At 42.1% G+C, this 14,708-nt stretch overlaps 1 long non-coding RNA gene across 1 annotated transcript; it reads left to right on the top strand.

Annotated features, from left to right (window-relative positions):
- Positions 1 to 6,059: 6,059 nt before the first annotated feature.
- Positions 6,060 to 7,831, top strand: LOC144684525 (uncharacterized). The gene is made up of 2 exons (XR_013577519.1): positions 6,060 to 7,464; positions 7,643 to 7,831. It is a non-coding gene; the product is annotated as an uncharacterized LOC144684525 (long non-coding RNA).
- Positions 7,832 to 14,708: the final 6,877 nt, after the last annotated feature.

Here is a 14,708-nt window from a genome sequence, read left to right as displayed (position 1 = left end):
TTTCCAAACCCCACCCCCAACTGCATGTAAGATTTCTTTTGCCCATTTTTAGTCTCGCAGTCCAATAACTCATCCATGAACAAATTTTCACACCACATAAAACTCCCAATTTATCTCTTAAGATGCAACTTTTCTGGGCTTCATTGATTTCTCACATCCTTCCTTGTTTGGACCAAGGCTGTAATGAGGTCAGGAGCTGAGGGGTCCTAGCAGAATCCAAACTGAACATCAGTGAGTTAATGCTGAGTATGTGTCGCTTGATAATTCTGTTGATGACCCCTTGCATCCCTTTGTTGTTGATCGATAGGAGGCTGGTGGACAATTTCCACATTGTCGGGTGGGTATAAATTTCCAGGTCTAATTTTTCTCCTGATTTGGTGTCTATAACAGACCCCATAGTTATTTTTCCTTTTTGATTTAATGTTTCTGGCTTCTGTGCATGATCCCGTTTTCTCAATTGGTTATTATCATGTTCTTCGTATTTTAGTGGAGCGGTTTATAATCCTGTAGATTGTTTGTTTGCTTTTATTAACCAATGTTTCATAACCAATATTTCATGGCTCCTTTTGCTTTTATAACCAATATTTAGCCAGGTCTTTGCAATTCCTCTTTAGAATAGGCTTCTAGATTTCCAATTTTGCTGTTGAACCTTGTAGCTTTGATAATCATTATCCCTAGTAGCCGTTTAACACATGTATTGATGCTACATTCAAACTGCAATCTACCATCTGATTATCTTTTCTGGCACTATTCTTTATTTCCTTTGTTTTTTGACTTGCTCTATGCCTCGATCCCTCTGTATGATCCAATGTTTTTTTTAAAATATTCTTTATTGGGATGTGCGCTTCACTTGCACTTCCCTCAATTTAGTCTACTGCATTCGCTGCTCTCAATGCGGTCTCCTCTACATTGGAGAGACCAAATGCAGACTGAGTGACTGCTTTGCAGAACACCTTCGGTCTGTCCGCAAGCATTACCCAGACCTCCCTGTCGCTTGCCATTTCAACACTCCACCCTGCTCTCATGCCTGCATGTTTGTCCTTGGGCTGCTGCAATGTTCCAGTGAAGCCCAACGCAAACTGGAGGAACAGCACCTCAACTTCCGATTAGGCACCTTACAGCCCTCTGGACTTAACATTGAGTTCAACAACTTCAGACCATGAACTCTCTCCTCCATCCTCACTTTTTTTAATCCCCTTCCTTCCACATTCATTTTTATTTTATATCCATTTATTTTTTTTTAATTCATTTATCTGTAGTTTTATCCCCTTTTTTTAAATCCCATTTTCTATCCTTTTTTCCCCCCACCCCTGCCCCCTCCCCCCACCCCAACCCCAACCCCTACAGGGGCATCTGTCACTTATTCCACATTGTTCTTTCACACAATGTTACCCTTGTTCTGCTATACTCAAATTCTGCTTTTTTACCTTTACACCACTATTAGCACCTTTTTTTTTAAGCACTAACCACCACCATTAACAACCCCTTTGCCCTTCAGTTCATGACATCTTTGTCAATCCCTCCTTTGTCCCCACCTATCACTGGCCTTCTATTCAGCTCCACCTGCCCCACCCCCTTAAACAGTTTAAATTTCATCACATTTCCACTTCTCTTCAGCTCTGAAGAAGGGTCATATGGACTTGAAACGTAAACTTTGGCTTTCTCTCTCCACAGATGCTGTCAGGCCTGCTGAGTTTTTCCAGCATTTTCTGTTTGTCAGCCATGATTTATCCCTGTTGCAGCCTTTCCATATCTCTCTTCCACCAAAGTCAATCCACCTCTTTCTGGATCATCTCTTTTTTAAGGCTTTTAAATTCATCTCTTTGTATCCACCACTGGCCCCCAATGTCCCCAACCCCGGCCCAAATAAAAGACAGAAAATTATCTGGATGTACTCGAACACAATTTATCTTTAATAAATCCATGTTGGCTGTCACTTATTAAACTACATTTTTCCAAGTGACAATTACTATTAATCCTAACTGTTGTCTTTAAAGGTTTTCCCACCAGCTGACTAGCCTGTAGTTGTTGGATTTATCTCTCTCCTCTTTTATAAACAAGGGTGTAACATTTGCAAATCTTCAGTCCTCTGGCACCACCTCTGTATCCAAGGAAGACTGGAAGATTGCGGCCAGAGCCTCCGCAATTTCACCCTTGCTTCCCTCAGTAACCTGGGATGTATCCCATCTGGACTGGATGACCTGTCTACTTTGACCACCGCAAACCTTTTATGTGCCTCACTATCTATTTTTATCCCATCCAATAATGCTATTACCCCCACCTTTACTGCTACGTCGGCAGCTTCCTCTTCTTTAGTATCTAGCTATGCCCTGACCCAAGAATATATCCTTTTAGCTCCCGAATTGGCTCCATACTTGCTTTGACTTCCCTTTTACTATATATCTGCTTATAAAAGACTTTTGGGCTCCCTTTTATGCTAACGGCTAATCTATTCTCATACTCATTCTTTACCCTTATTTCTTTCAGTTCTCTTTGTATACAGTTTGCTCCTCTATTGTTGAGCCTGAGATTTACCATGTGCTTCCTTTTTCTATATCTCTATATCTTTAGTCATCCAGGGAGCTCTAGCTTTGAATGCCATTCTCCTTTGTGGGAATATATCTAAACTGTACTATTTCCACTTTAAGGCCTCTCATTGCTCATTTGCCATTTTACCTGCTGAACTTTGATTTCAGTCCACCTGGACCAGATCCTCTTTCAACTCACTGCAATTTTCTGTCTTCTTGATTCAGTATTTATCATGTTTGATTGTTCCACAACTATTCCAAACCTCATGATATTGTGAAATTTTAATTCTAATGCATTACTCAAAAAGGAAATTTCAAACTCAAAAAACGGCAATAATTTAAAAGCAGAAGTAAGATTAAACTCAATTCCACTCATCAGCCTTGTCAGTTTATGACTGGTTGTGTTGGAGAACTCAGCTGCAGTTGTCCACAGGAGGTGATAGCAACAAACTTCACGGTTCAACTTTGGAGGTTGACTCACTGTTAACAGCAGAATGATTTGATTGATCTTGTTGTGTTCACAGTTTTGTGTCCCTAATTCTGAAGTAGATAGTGAAAGGAAAGCATTAAAGACACATATTAACTTAAGTAAAAATTAAACGCTTTAATAGGAGTACAGGTTACATGTATTAAGGTGCTTTCATCATTATGTACATTTTAATAGAAGCACATGAGGGCTGGTAGGAGCAGCACCGTTCCTTCCTAAATAGGAGTTTAGGTTCAAGCAGAAGAACAGATCAGCTGGCCATTTGATGCAAGCATGGTTTGATTGGTCTCTTGGGGTGCTGATCTGCCCCTTGGAGAGCCCGAGTCTCCATGGACATCCAGTAATCTTCTGATTCCCCTAGCTGTGCGGAGGAAAAGGTCAGGCCTACAGAAAGGGATCCACACCAGTGGGTCCTCTCCAGTTGTACTCCATGCATCACGCATTCAGTTTGGCAAGTGTATGTGCTCCTTTGCAGAGGTGTTAGTGTATCTTCTCACTGCCATATGCAAAAACAAGCGAGTCTGGGGAATGATCGAGGAGACCTGGGTAGACTCTTGCTGCACCGAAGGCAGGCTAGGTAGGCATAAAATCAGGGTTAGAGAAAACCGTAGTAGGGCTGCTATTTACATATTCTGTCATGCCTCTTGCCCTCACTACCCTTCTAAATGGAGATCCTGGAAGCATTCAAGAATAATTAGGAGCAGGTTGAAGAATGGGACCTGTGGCTGAAAACGTTCCTAGTACTAAGGAATTGGAAAATAGATAATCTGTTCCAAAATAAACACTACGAACAGGAATTCATTGCAATGAACGTGGGATCTTAAGAGGTATTAAAGAATAAGCAGAGAGTGGGATTAGACTAGAGAAAAGAAACAGCATAGACCTGCATCAAATCACAAGAGGATATACAGCCCAGGAATTGTCGTTCAGCCCAACCAGCGTGTGCTGCTGCTTATGCTCTGCATGAGTATGCCATTCCATCTATCTCATCTCAGCCATTCCATATACCTTTCTTTCATGTACATGTCTAACTGCCTTTTGAAAATATTTAAGCTTTTGCCCCAATCACGTCCTGTAGTATTGAATTATTGAATTCCATATTCTAACCACTCTGAATAAGGAAATTTCTCCTTATTACTTTATTAACTTTTTTATTCATCCATGGAATGTGGGCATCACTGGCCAGGCCAGCACTTATTGCTCATCCCTAATTTCCCTTGTTCAGAGGGCATTTTAAGAGTTATCCACATTGGTGTGGGTCTGGAGTCACATGTAGGCCAGACCAGGTAATGACGGCAGGTTTCCTTCCCTAAAGGACATTAGTGAACCGGATGGGTTTTTACAACAATTAGCAATGGTTTCATGGTCATCATTAGACTTTTAATTCCAGATTTTTTTATTATTGGATTCAAATTGGTCTCTATAATACTAGCCCAGTGATAATACCACTATGCCACCTCCTCCCCTTTGTTTAGAACTTGTATTAGAGCTTACCTTTTACTTATGGCTCTTAGTTTTGTATTCTCCCACAAGTGGAAACAGTTTCACTACATCTATCCTGTCTAACTCATAATTTTAAAGACCTCTATCAGGTCACATCTATGCTTTCTCTTTTTCTAAAGACAAAAGCCATAATCTGTTCCATCTTTCTCAATAGCTGTAATCTCTCAGTTCTCATATCATCCTCTCAAATCTGTTTTTATACTTTCTCCATTGCTTCTATGTCCTTTTTATAGAATGGAGACTAGAGACTGAATTTTCGTCTGTTGCAGAGGTGCATTGGCCACAATTAGTTTTTTTTTTGGAGGCTGAGTTTCAAATGCTAATGGGTTTCAGCGCAGTACATATTCCATTCATCTGAGAATGAATGACAGTTTCAAGAAGTTGTAATAATAGATTATCCTTTTGATGTGGTTTCTGATTTGTTGAGCTAAGCTATTAGGATTAAAAGTACTACAAGGTTTCCTCACACGGCAGAATGCATTTTTTTCTTAGATTCGATGATATGAAACCTTTTATTAGATGGTAAATTTATTTTTTTTCCCAAGGAATATAAAATATTTTCCATTGACATGGAATCTGAGGACTGTACATAGCCACCCACCCAGTAGGCACTATGGAGGATACATGGAGGTCATAGGGGTGGCATGGGTGATCTGAAGTGGCATGGGTTGGCATGAGTGGGTGGGGGGGGTGGGGTGGTGAGGTTTAGGGGCCTTCAAACACTGTTGGGAGCTAGGATGCTGTGTTGGGGAACCGAGACGGGCCTTCTAACTAGCCCGCTTCTGCACTGACGTTCCCCTCACACTTCAGCGAATTGCCCTGTGAATTCGACCCCAGTGTGAAAAGACGAAAATGCCATGTAAGGCCACACGTGGGTCAAATGGGCAGCTTGTGAGCCATGAAAGTGTGTAGGTCAGGTTTTCCCGTGCCCAGAGGAAGATTCAGCTCCAGGACTGTGTGCAGTATTCCAAGTGCAGCCTGAGCAGGATCCTATACAAGTTTAACACAACATCCCTACTTTTGAATTTCATACCTCTAGAAATAAATCCCAGTGCTTCCTTAGCATTTTAATTGCTGCGCTGACCTGTCCATACTTGATGGCTCCGACCAGAACTCATTTATATTTTCACCACATAATAGCTGAGCTCCCAAATTGCACTGAGATTGTGTCATGTAATTGTCGGCATATCTGACTTGGGCCTGAATTTTTAGGTCGTCAGGCGCGTGCGATCGGTGGGCCTGGGAGTGGCCGGGAAACGGACCCCCGACCAGGATTTCACGGCTGGCCAATTGACAGCCAGCCAACCTGAAACATGCGCTAAAAAGCTCAGTGCTGCTGGGATGGGGGCGGGCGGACAACATCACCATGGGCGTGGGTGAGCCCAACAAGAGAGCTCCCTGAAAGCGGACAGCTGCGTCAGGGAGCTGCAGACCTGCAAATGAAATAAAAGTGTAAATACAAAAATGTCCATATGTCACAATCATTATCCTGAAAGAATACCTCATTAAAATGCTGTCCACAGATATTTATTTTTATTTCATTTCATAACGGAGATTTCATCCTGCCCTTGGATGATGTTTGATGAAAAATGTAAAGGCTGATTTCCCCCATCTGCCAACCATACGGTTGGATGGGTGACACACAATCGCAGACAATTGCACCATTGGTGGGCTTAATTGACCTCTTAATTGTCAGCGGGTGCGCTTCAGACTTTTGCGCACGCCCGCCGAGCGAAATATCGTGATGACGTCGGGACACTCGCCCGATATCATCTCCACAATTTTATGCCCGATTGGGTTGGGAGGGAGCACGCCCGCCCCGCGGGATGTAAAATTCTGCCCTTAGAGTTGACCACAATCACATCTTTCCATTCAGTCCCTTCCTCAACTAGCAACCTTCCCTAGTGACCTGTTTAGCTGGCAGTCTTCAGAACTCTGACGCTGACCCTGATCCTCTCCCCATGACCTGCCCCACCCCATCGCTGGGTTACATTTCATGCGCTTTATTGCCTGTTAACTCTTCCTTGCTTTGCAAATTAAGAAATGTTTGCGGGACTGAGAGGATATATCTGAGGACTATGGGCATGTACTAGCTTAATGCAAGGATATACTGGGGACTGACTGGATATACCATGATTTTGGTGGGTCTGTGTGGGTATATAGGATGAATCAATATACTGGCATCTGGTGGATATACCAGGGGTCTGCATGGTATACTGAGGGAAGAGAGCACATACATAGGGTCTGCACAGACCTGTGATGTGATGCTAAGTGTGTATATGACCATCCTTTGAGGACAGAAATGCGCTTGGGTATGATGCTCCCATTTATTCTTGTTGTCTAGCATTTACAACGGCCACTTGGGTGAGGTACTGGAGGGAAACCAATAGCTGTGAAACCAGTACCCCAACAAGCTTCAGGGAAAGCAGCACACTAGAAATGATGCACTGGAAGTATATTTTACAACATTAGCTTAACTTTAGCAAAAAATGTAAGTATGAACCATGCAAAAATCCGTTCTTGTTGGCTCTTGGGGAGGGGTGGTATATGGTTCCACTGGCTCCAGCAGCACAAGCGCTCATATCTCCTGCATGTTATTTGACAATAAATTGACAACAAACTCTTTGATGGGTTTTTGGCACCTGGGACTCGAAAAACGATCATCATATTCAGCCACATTTCTCTCACCTTTTGGTGGATGCCATTGGAAATCCATGCCATTTGGAATCAATTCAGCATTCAAAGTCTTCCAACACCCAAAGCATAAGCTGCTAGAAGGACTGCAAACAGTGGAGGCCAGTGCAGATGATTTTTGAACAGTTGGCTATGGAGAAATCCTTGAAAAAGCAAAATGAGACCATGACAAACACCTGGAAGCTTTTCTTCACTGATGGAACGAATGTGACGTTGTGTTAAACATGAACAAACAAACATCATGGACAAGAAGTACCTTTTATTGGACTCGTTGCAAGGGCATTTGTGCTGATCCAAAGTTAAAACAATTTTGGAGATGCCATCATAAGCAGGTCTCCTTCTGTCTGTAGTGTGATTCCATGATAGTTGAACCCATCCACATTGTGAATAATTAATCCTTGCTTTATTGTTCCTTAATAGTTATTTTCAGATTGTGACCTTTGTCAGATCATGTATGTCCCTATCTGATCTAGCAAGATGAATCACTCTTTGCCTTCGCATGAATGGTATCTGTAAAGGTGGGACTGGTGAAGCAACATCACAGTCAGCATGCAACAATGTATGTAAACTGATAAGTTAATGGACAAGTAATAAAACTGTATAAAATCATAAGACTTCAGTGAGAGTACTGTTTTTGGGCTCCATACTAAAGGAAGGACATTAATGCTGCATTAATGCAGGTTCATTAGGATGCTGCCTGATATGAGGAAATACAAATACAATAACAGACTTGAAAACATTTTTTATATTACAATAGAGCGATATGATAGATTTTAGTAAAATGATTAAAGGATGACAGGGTAGATAAAAGCAGCCTGTTCCCAGGGGTTGAGGAGCTGAAGGTACAATTAGAACAGAGAACAGGAGAAATTTCTTTACACAGGAAGTTGAGGCTGTGGGCTTCATTTCTGGACTAGTGGTTGAGGCACAAACTCTATGTATATTCAGGATTAGATTGGTTAGTGAGATGAAGGGAAAGGGGTTGAGGGAATATAAGGAAGGTAAACGTAATTCAAACTATTTATGTGGAGGATAAATGTCAACATAGGCTGGTGTCATGAAAAGCAGATTAAAACTATAAATTACTTTTGGGCAAATTGAACTTTTTAAGGAAGACCTGTGTTTTTTTTTAAAGAAATACTAGCAGAGACAGAGCAAAAGATGGCTGCTAATGTAAAATGACCACTTTCTGGAAAATTCCTATGTGGATTATACTGACAACCTGTCCTGAGAGAACATGGAATGTTGCATCTGAAAAGGTGTCATGGAAGGAGACAGGGAAGATGCAAAAGACTGAACTTTAATCTCCTGTGATTGTGGAGGCAAAAGGCTGATTTGCACATCTCAGCAGTCACCCAAAAACCCATCTCCTGTTGATTTATATCTCAGAATGTGTAAATAGTTCTGATATGAATGCAAGATGACTATTTCACCTCCTGGAATACACAGGAAAAATGGGTTAAGAAGCTAGCTGCAGAGCAAGTGCAGTGTGTGCTGGTGTGCTGAGAGTGACAGAAACAAGATAAGAAACACCAACCAACAGGAGTAGGCCATTCAGCTCCTCGAGCCTGCTCCACTCTTTAATAAAAATCATGGCTAAGTTGATAGTAACCTGAAATCTACATCCCCACCTACCCCTGATAACCTATCGTCCTCTTGCTTAGCAAGAATCTATCCACCTCTGCCTTAAAAATATTCAAAGACTCTGCTTCCACCGCCTTTTCAGGAAGAGAGTTTCAAAGACTCACGACCCTCTGAGTGAAAAAACTTTGCCTCACCTCTGTTTTAAATGGGTGACCCCTTATTTTTAAACAGTGACCCCTAGTTCTAGATTCTCCCACAAGAGGAAACATCCTTTCCACATCCACCCTTAGGATCTTACATGTTTTAATCAAGTCACCTTCTTACTCTTCTAAACTCCAGCAGATACAAACCCAACCTGTCCAGCCTTCCCTCATTAGACAACACACCCATTCCAGGTATTAGTCTGATAAACCTTCTCTGAACTGCTTCCAACGCTTTTACATCCTTCCTTAAATAAGGTGACCAATACTGTACACAATACTCCAAATCTGGTCTCACTAGTGCCCTGTACAACTGAAGTATAACCTCCCTACTTTTGTAATCAATTCCCCTCGCAATAAATGACAACATTCTATTAGCTTTCCTAATTACTTGCTGTACCTGCATACTAACCTTTTATGACTCATGCACTAGGCCACCCAACTCCCTCTGAATCTCAGAGCTCTGTAATCTCTCACCATTTAGATGATATGCTTATCTTTTATTCTTCCTGCCAAAATGGACAATTTCACATTTTCCCACATTCTACTCCATTTGCCAGACCTTTGCCCACTCACTTAACCTATCTATATCCTTATGTCCTCTTCACAGCTTACCTTCCTAACTTTCTGTGTCAACAACAAATTTGGCAACCATCCTATTCATCCTTCATCCAAGTCATTTATATAAATTGTAAACAGTTGAGGTCCCAGCACTGATCCCTGTGGCATGCCGTTTGTTACATCTTGCCAACCTGAAAAAAACCCATTTATGTCTACTCTCTGCTTCCTGTTAGCCAGCCAATCTTCTATCCATGCCATTATGTTACCCCCTATACCATGAGCTTTTATTTTCCGCAATAACCTTTGATGTGGCACTTTATCAAATCCCTTCTGGAAATCTAAGTAAGTACATCCACCAGTTCCCCTTTATTCACAAAAGCCACAAGTAAAAAGGAAATAGGACAGCCTTTTCAGCTACCCTGCAGGACTAAGTGCCTCCAACTAACTGCGAATCTGCCAAGGTCAGCTGTGCCAGAATCACCCAACTTAATGGTCGCAACGTACCTCCATCTATGCCTCACAGACAAACAAAGTACTGGTTTGTATATTTTTTAAACTTTTATTTTGACTCTTAACTTCTCATTTCCGATCTGTGTGCACGTGTGGTGCATTTTTATTATTTTTCTCGGGTTTTAGTAACTAATAAACTAACTCTTTCTTTGACTCAAGAAAGCCTGGTTAAATTGGCTCCTTAATAAAAGTAGATACCTTTGGACTGGAAAAAGGTATCCACGGGAGAAGATATTTTTAAACTAACCTTGTTGCGACCAACTGAGGGGGCTGAACAAAGAGTGGAGCCAGCTCATTCCTCCTCACCTGGGATTATAACAAAATTGAGGTCCTGTCCTGGTTGTAACAAATTGAGGACTTCGTCTGGGGGCCATTCTTGACACTGGTTAGACCTGTTTTGGTGATGTACCTTCTATGTATTTAGGCTGTTATATAATGCCCTTCACAACTGAGATATGGTTGGTTGTAAGATCTGTTACTCCTGCAGTCATAAACATTGACCCGTAATTTTGATTTTACAATGAGAGCATTCTCATTCTTAAAAATAAGTAATTATGACAAATGTAAGGTACAAAATATAGTAGAGAAAATCAAGCTAAATATAGAAAGAAAAGAGACAATCTTAATAAAAGGTATAAGAGGGACAAAGAGGATAAGAATAGATAAGCAGCCAAGAAAAGGGAACCTTTTATAAACATTTAAGTAGTAAAAGGAAGGGTGGGGCTGATAGGGACCAAGAAGGAAATATTCTTGTAGAGGCTGAGGGCATAGATGAGGTATTGAATGAGCATCTGAATTCAGAGAAGATGTTGCTGCCAGTGTAGCAGTTAAAGAGGAGGTGATGGTGATGTTGGATAGAATAAAAATAAGATTATGAACTTAAAAGCTTGGAAGTCCTTGAAGTAGAAAAGTCACCCAGTCCTGATGGGATGGATGCTAGCTTACTGAGGGAGGTAAGGGGTTGAACTTGCAGAAGCTCTGGCCACAATCTTCCAATCCCTCTTAGACATGGGCGTGGGAGGCGGGTGACAGTGGACTGGAGTAATGCAAGTATTACAAAAAAGGGGAGAGGAATAGACCCAGCAACTAAAGATCAGCCAACTTAACATCAGTGTTGGAGAATCTTTTCGAGACAATATTCCAGCACAAAACAAATTAATGCTTGGAAAAATATGGGCAAATAAGGAAAATCAGCCAATTATTAAAGGCAAATGATGCCTGGCTAACCTGATTGAGTTCTTTGATGAAATAACAGAGAGAGTTGATGTGTATATGGACTTTCAAAATGTGTTTAATAAAGTACTATAAAATAGACTTGTTGGCTAAATGATGGAAACTTTTTTTTGCACAAGTTGTTGTGATCTGGAAGGCAATGCCTGAAAAGTTGGTGGAAGCACAGTGTGTACCATCTACAAGATGTACTGCAGCAATTTGACAAGCCTCCTTTGACAGCCCCTTCCAAACCGATGACCCCTAGGAGGACGAGGGCAACAGATACATGAGAACACCACCACCTGCAAGTTTCTCTCCAAGCCATGCACTATCTTGACTTGGAACTGTATTGCCATTCCTTCACTGTTGCTAGGTCAAAAACCTGGAACTCCTTACCTAACAGCACTATGGATATACAGTAAGTCCTTGTTTTAAGATGCCCCGATTTAAATGGATTCACTATAAAGTGGTGTTTGTTTTATGTCCTGTTTCCTTGTTATAAGTGCTGATCTCTGCTATAACATTTTCTCTCATTTCGCGTGTCATCATGTCTTGGGGATCATTGGGTCGTATTGGGTTGGTGCCATGTACTGCAATCCTGTGTTCGAGGCAATATCGATTTTTTTTTTTGAAACAGAGTCATCCAAAGTCAGAGTTTTGGGTGAGACTTTAATCACTTTTTAAGTTGTTTTTTCCAATCAAAAAGTTGGAAGATTTGAATTCGATTTAAATTTTGCAGTTTTGCTGTGGCACTTTTAAACATGAGTGAGAAACACCCAGTGAGTGGTGGTATGTGCCTGGTGTTGAAAAGAAAGCGAGAAAAGCCATGAGCCCAGCAGTGAGATTGGATGTTTTACAATATCTTGAGGCAGGAGAACAAGCAGTTGGTATTGCTAGAGTGCTTGGCCTACCCCCTACGGTGCTACAGCACTCTGTGTACAGTTTTGGTCTCCTTATTTAAGGAAGTGAATGCGTTGGAGTAGGTTCAGAGGATGTTTGCTAGACTGATACTTGGAATAAGCGGGTTGTTTTATGAGGAAAGGTTCAACTGACTGGGCTTGTTTTCACTGGAGTTTAGAAGAGTTGAGGGGTGGTTTGACTGAAATATCAGGATTGGCAAGGTGGATGTGGAAAGGATGTTTCCTCTTGTGGGTGAGTCCAGATCTAGGGGGCACTGTTTTAAAATTAGGGGTTACCCTTTTAGGACAGAGATGAGAATTCTTTTCTCTGAGGGTTGTGCGAATCTGGAGCTCTCTGCCTCAGAATTTGGTGGAATTGGGGACATTGAATATTTTTAAGGCAGCGAAAGATAGATTCTTGTTAGGCAAGGGAATCAAAGATTATCGGGGATAGATGGGAATGTGGAATTTGAAACACAAACGGATCAGTCATGATCTTATTGAATGGTAGAGCAGACTCGAGGGGCTGAATGGCCTACTTCTGCTCCTATTTCATTTGTTCGTATGTAACAGCCAGGTCTTCCCCCAAGCCAACATGACCAGCATCAATGTTCTAAATACCTTAAAGAGTTTCAGTGGAGGTGGCTTTAGGGATGTCCTCAAAGCATCCCTGAAGAGGTGCAACGTCTCCCCAACCCATCAAGCCAGAGTGGAAGCAAACCATTCCCGAAGCTGAAAGACTGCCTAAGAAGAGAGAGAGAGACTGGTGAGTGTTATCTAATTTGAATTTTTAAAGCATTTCTTTTATAATTAGTGATTTATTTTATTTTGCAAGTTCTTTCAGCTGGGAATGCACAGTGCTGCACATGTGTATGGTACAGTATTTCAACTTGTACAGTGCTTTTTTCCAGGGCGAAATGTCAGAATGAACCTAACTCCAGCTTTAACATTAATTCCTCTGGGAAGCCAGATTCACATAAGGTTGATTTACTTCAAGTGGGTGTTTTTCAGGAACACAACCTTGTAGCAAGGATTTACTGTACCTACAAAACATGTACAGCAATGGTCCAACAAGGTGGCTCACCACAACCACCTTGAGGGCAATTAGGGATGGGTAAAAAGTGTTTGCATTGCTAATGGCACACTCATCCCATGAACGAATTAAATACAAGCTGCCAAGGATCTAAGCTCTAGAATTCCTTCTCTACACCTCTCCGCCTCTCTATCTCTCTTTCCCCTTTTAAGACTCCCCTTAAAACCTACATCTTTGACCAGGCTTTTAGGCATCTGCCCAATATCTCCTTGTGGCTCAGTGTCAAATTTTGTTTTAAAATGCTCCTGTGAAGCACCTTGGGCTATTTTACTATGCTAAAGGCAATGGCATAGTGGTATTGTCGACTAGTAATCCAGAGACCCAGGGTAATGCCCTGGGGCCCCGGGATTGAATCCCACCACGGCAGATGGTGGAATTTGAATTCAATGAAAATTTGGAATCTGAGAAAGTCTAACGATGACCATGAAACCATTGTCGGAAAAAAACCATCTGGTTCACTTGTGTCCTTTAGAGAAGGAAATCTGCCATCCTTACCTGGTCTGGCCCACATGTGACTCCAGACCCACATCAATGTAGCTGACTCTTAAATGCCCTCTGAAATGGCCTAGTAAGCCACTCAGTTATATCAAACCACTACAAAGTCTCAAAAAAAGGAATGAAACCGGCATCAACCTAGCCACTGGACACGACAATGGCAAACTCAGCCCTGTTGACCTTGCAAAGTCCTCCTTACTAACATCTGAGGGCTAGTAACAAAATTAGGAGAGATGTCCCACAGACTAGTCAAACAACAGCCTGCCATAATCATCCTCTCAGAATCATATCTTACAGATAATGTCCCAGTCACCACCATCACCATCCTGGATATGTCCTGTCCCAATGGCAGGACAAACCAGGCAGAGGTGGCGGCACAGTGGCTTACAGTCGGGAGGGAGTTGTCCTGTGTGTCCTCAACATCGACGCCGAACCCCATGAAGCCTCATGGCATCAGGTCAAACGTGGGCAAGGAAACCTCCTGCTAATTACCACGTACCACCCTCCTTTAGCTGATGAATCAGTGCTCCCCTATGTTGAACACCATTTGGAGGAAGGGTAACAAGGGAGGGTGGAAGGTGACAAGGATTCAGAATGTTCTCTGGGTGGGGGAACTTCAATGTCCATCACCAAGAGTGGCTCGGTAGCAGCATTAGTGACCGAGCTGGCTGAGTCCTAAATAACATAGCTGATAGACTGGGTCTGCGGCAGGTGGTGAGGGAACCAACAAGAGGGAAAAACATACTTGACCTCATCCTCACCAACTTGCCTGCTGCAGATGCATCTGTCCATGACAGTATCGGTAGGAGTGACCACTGCACAGCCATTGTGGAGATGAAGCCCTGTCTTCACATTGAGGATACCCTGCATTGTGTTGTGTGGCACTACCACCGTGCTAAATGGGATAGATTCCAAACAGATCTAGCAACTCTAGACTGGGCA

This window comes from Cetorhinus maximus, chromosome 9 (assembly GCF_964194155.1).
Source record: "Cetorhinus maximus chromosome 9, sCetMax3.hap1.1, whole genome shotgun sequence".
In the NCBI taxonomy this organism is placed as follows: Eukaryota; Metazoa; Chordata; class Chondrichthyes; order Lamniformes; family Cetorhinidae; genus Cetorhinus; species Cetorhinus maximus.
The sequence above is the reverse complement of the archived record's forward strand: the minus strand, read 5'-3'. Positions and strand labels throughout refer to the sequence as shown.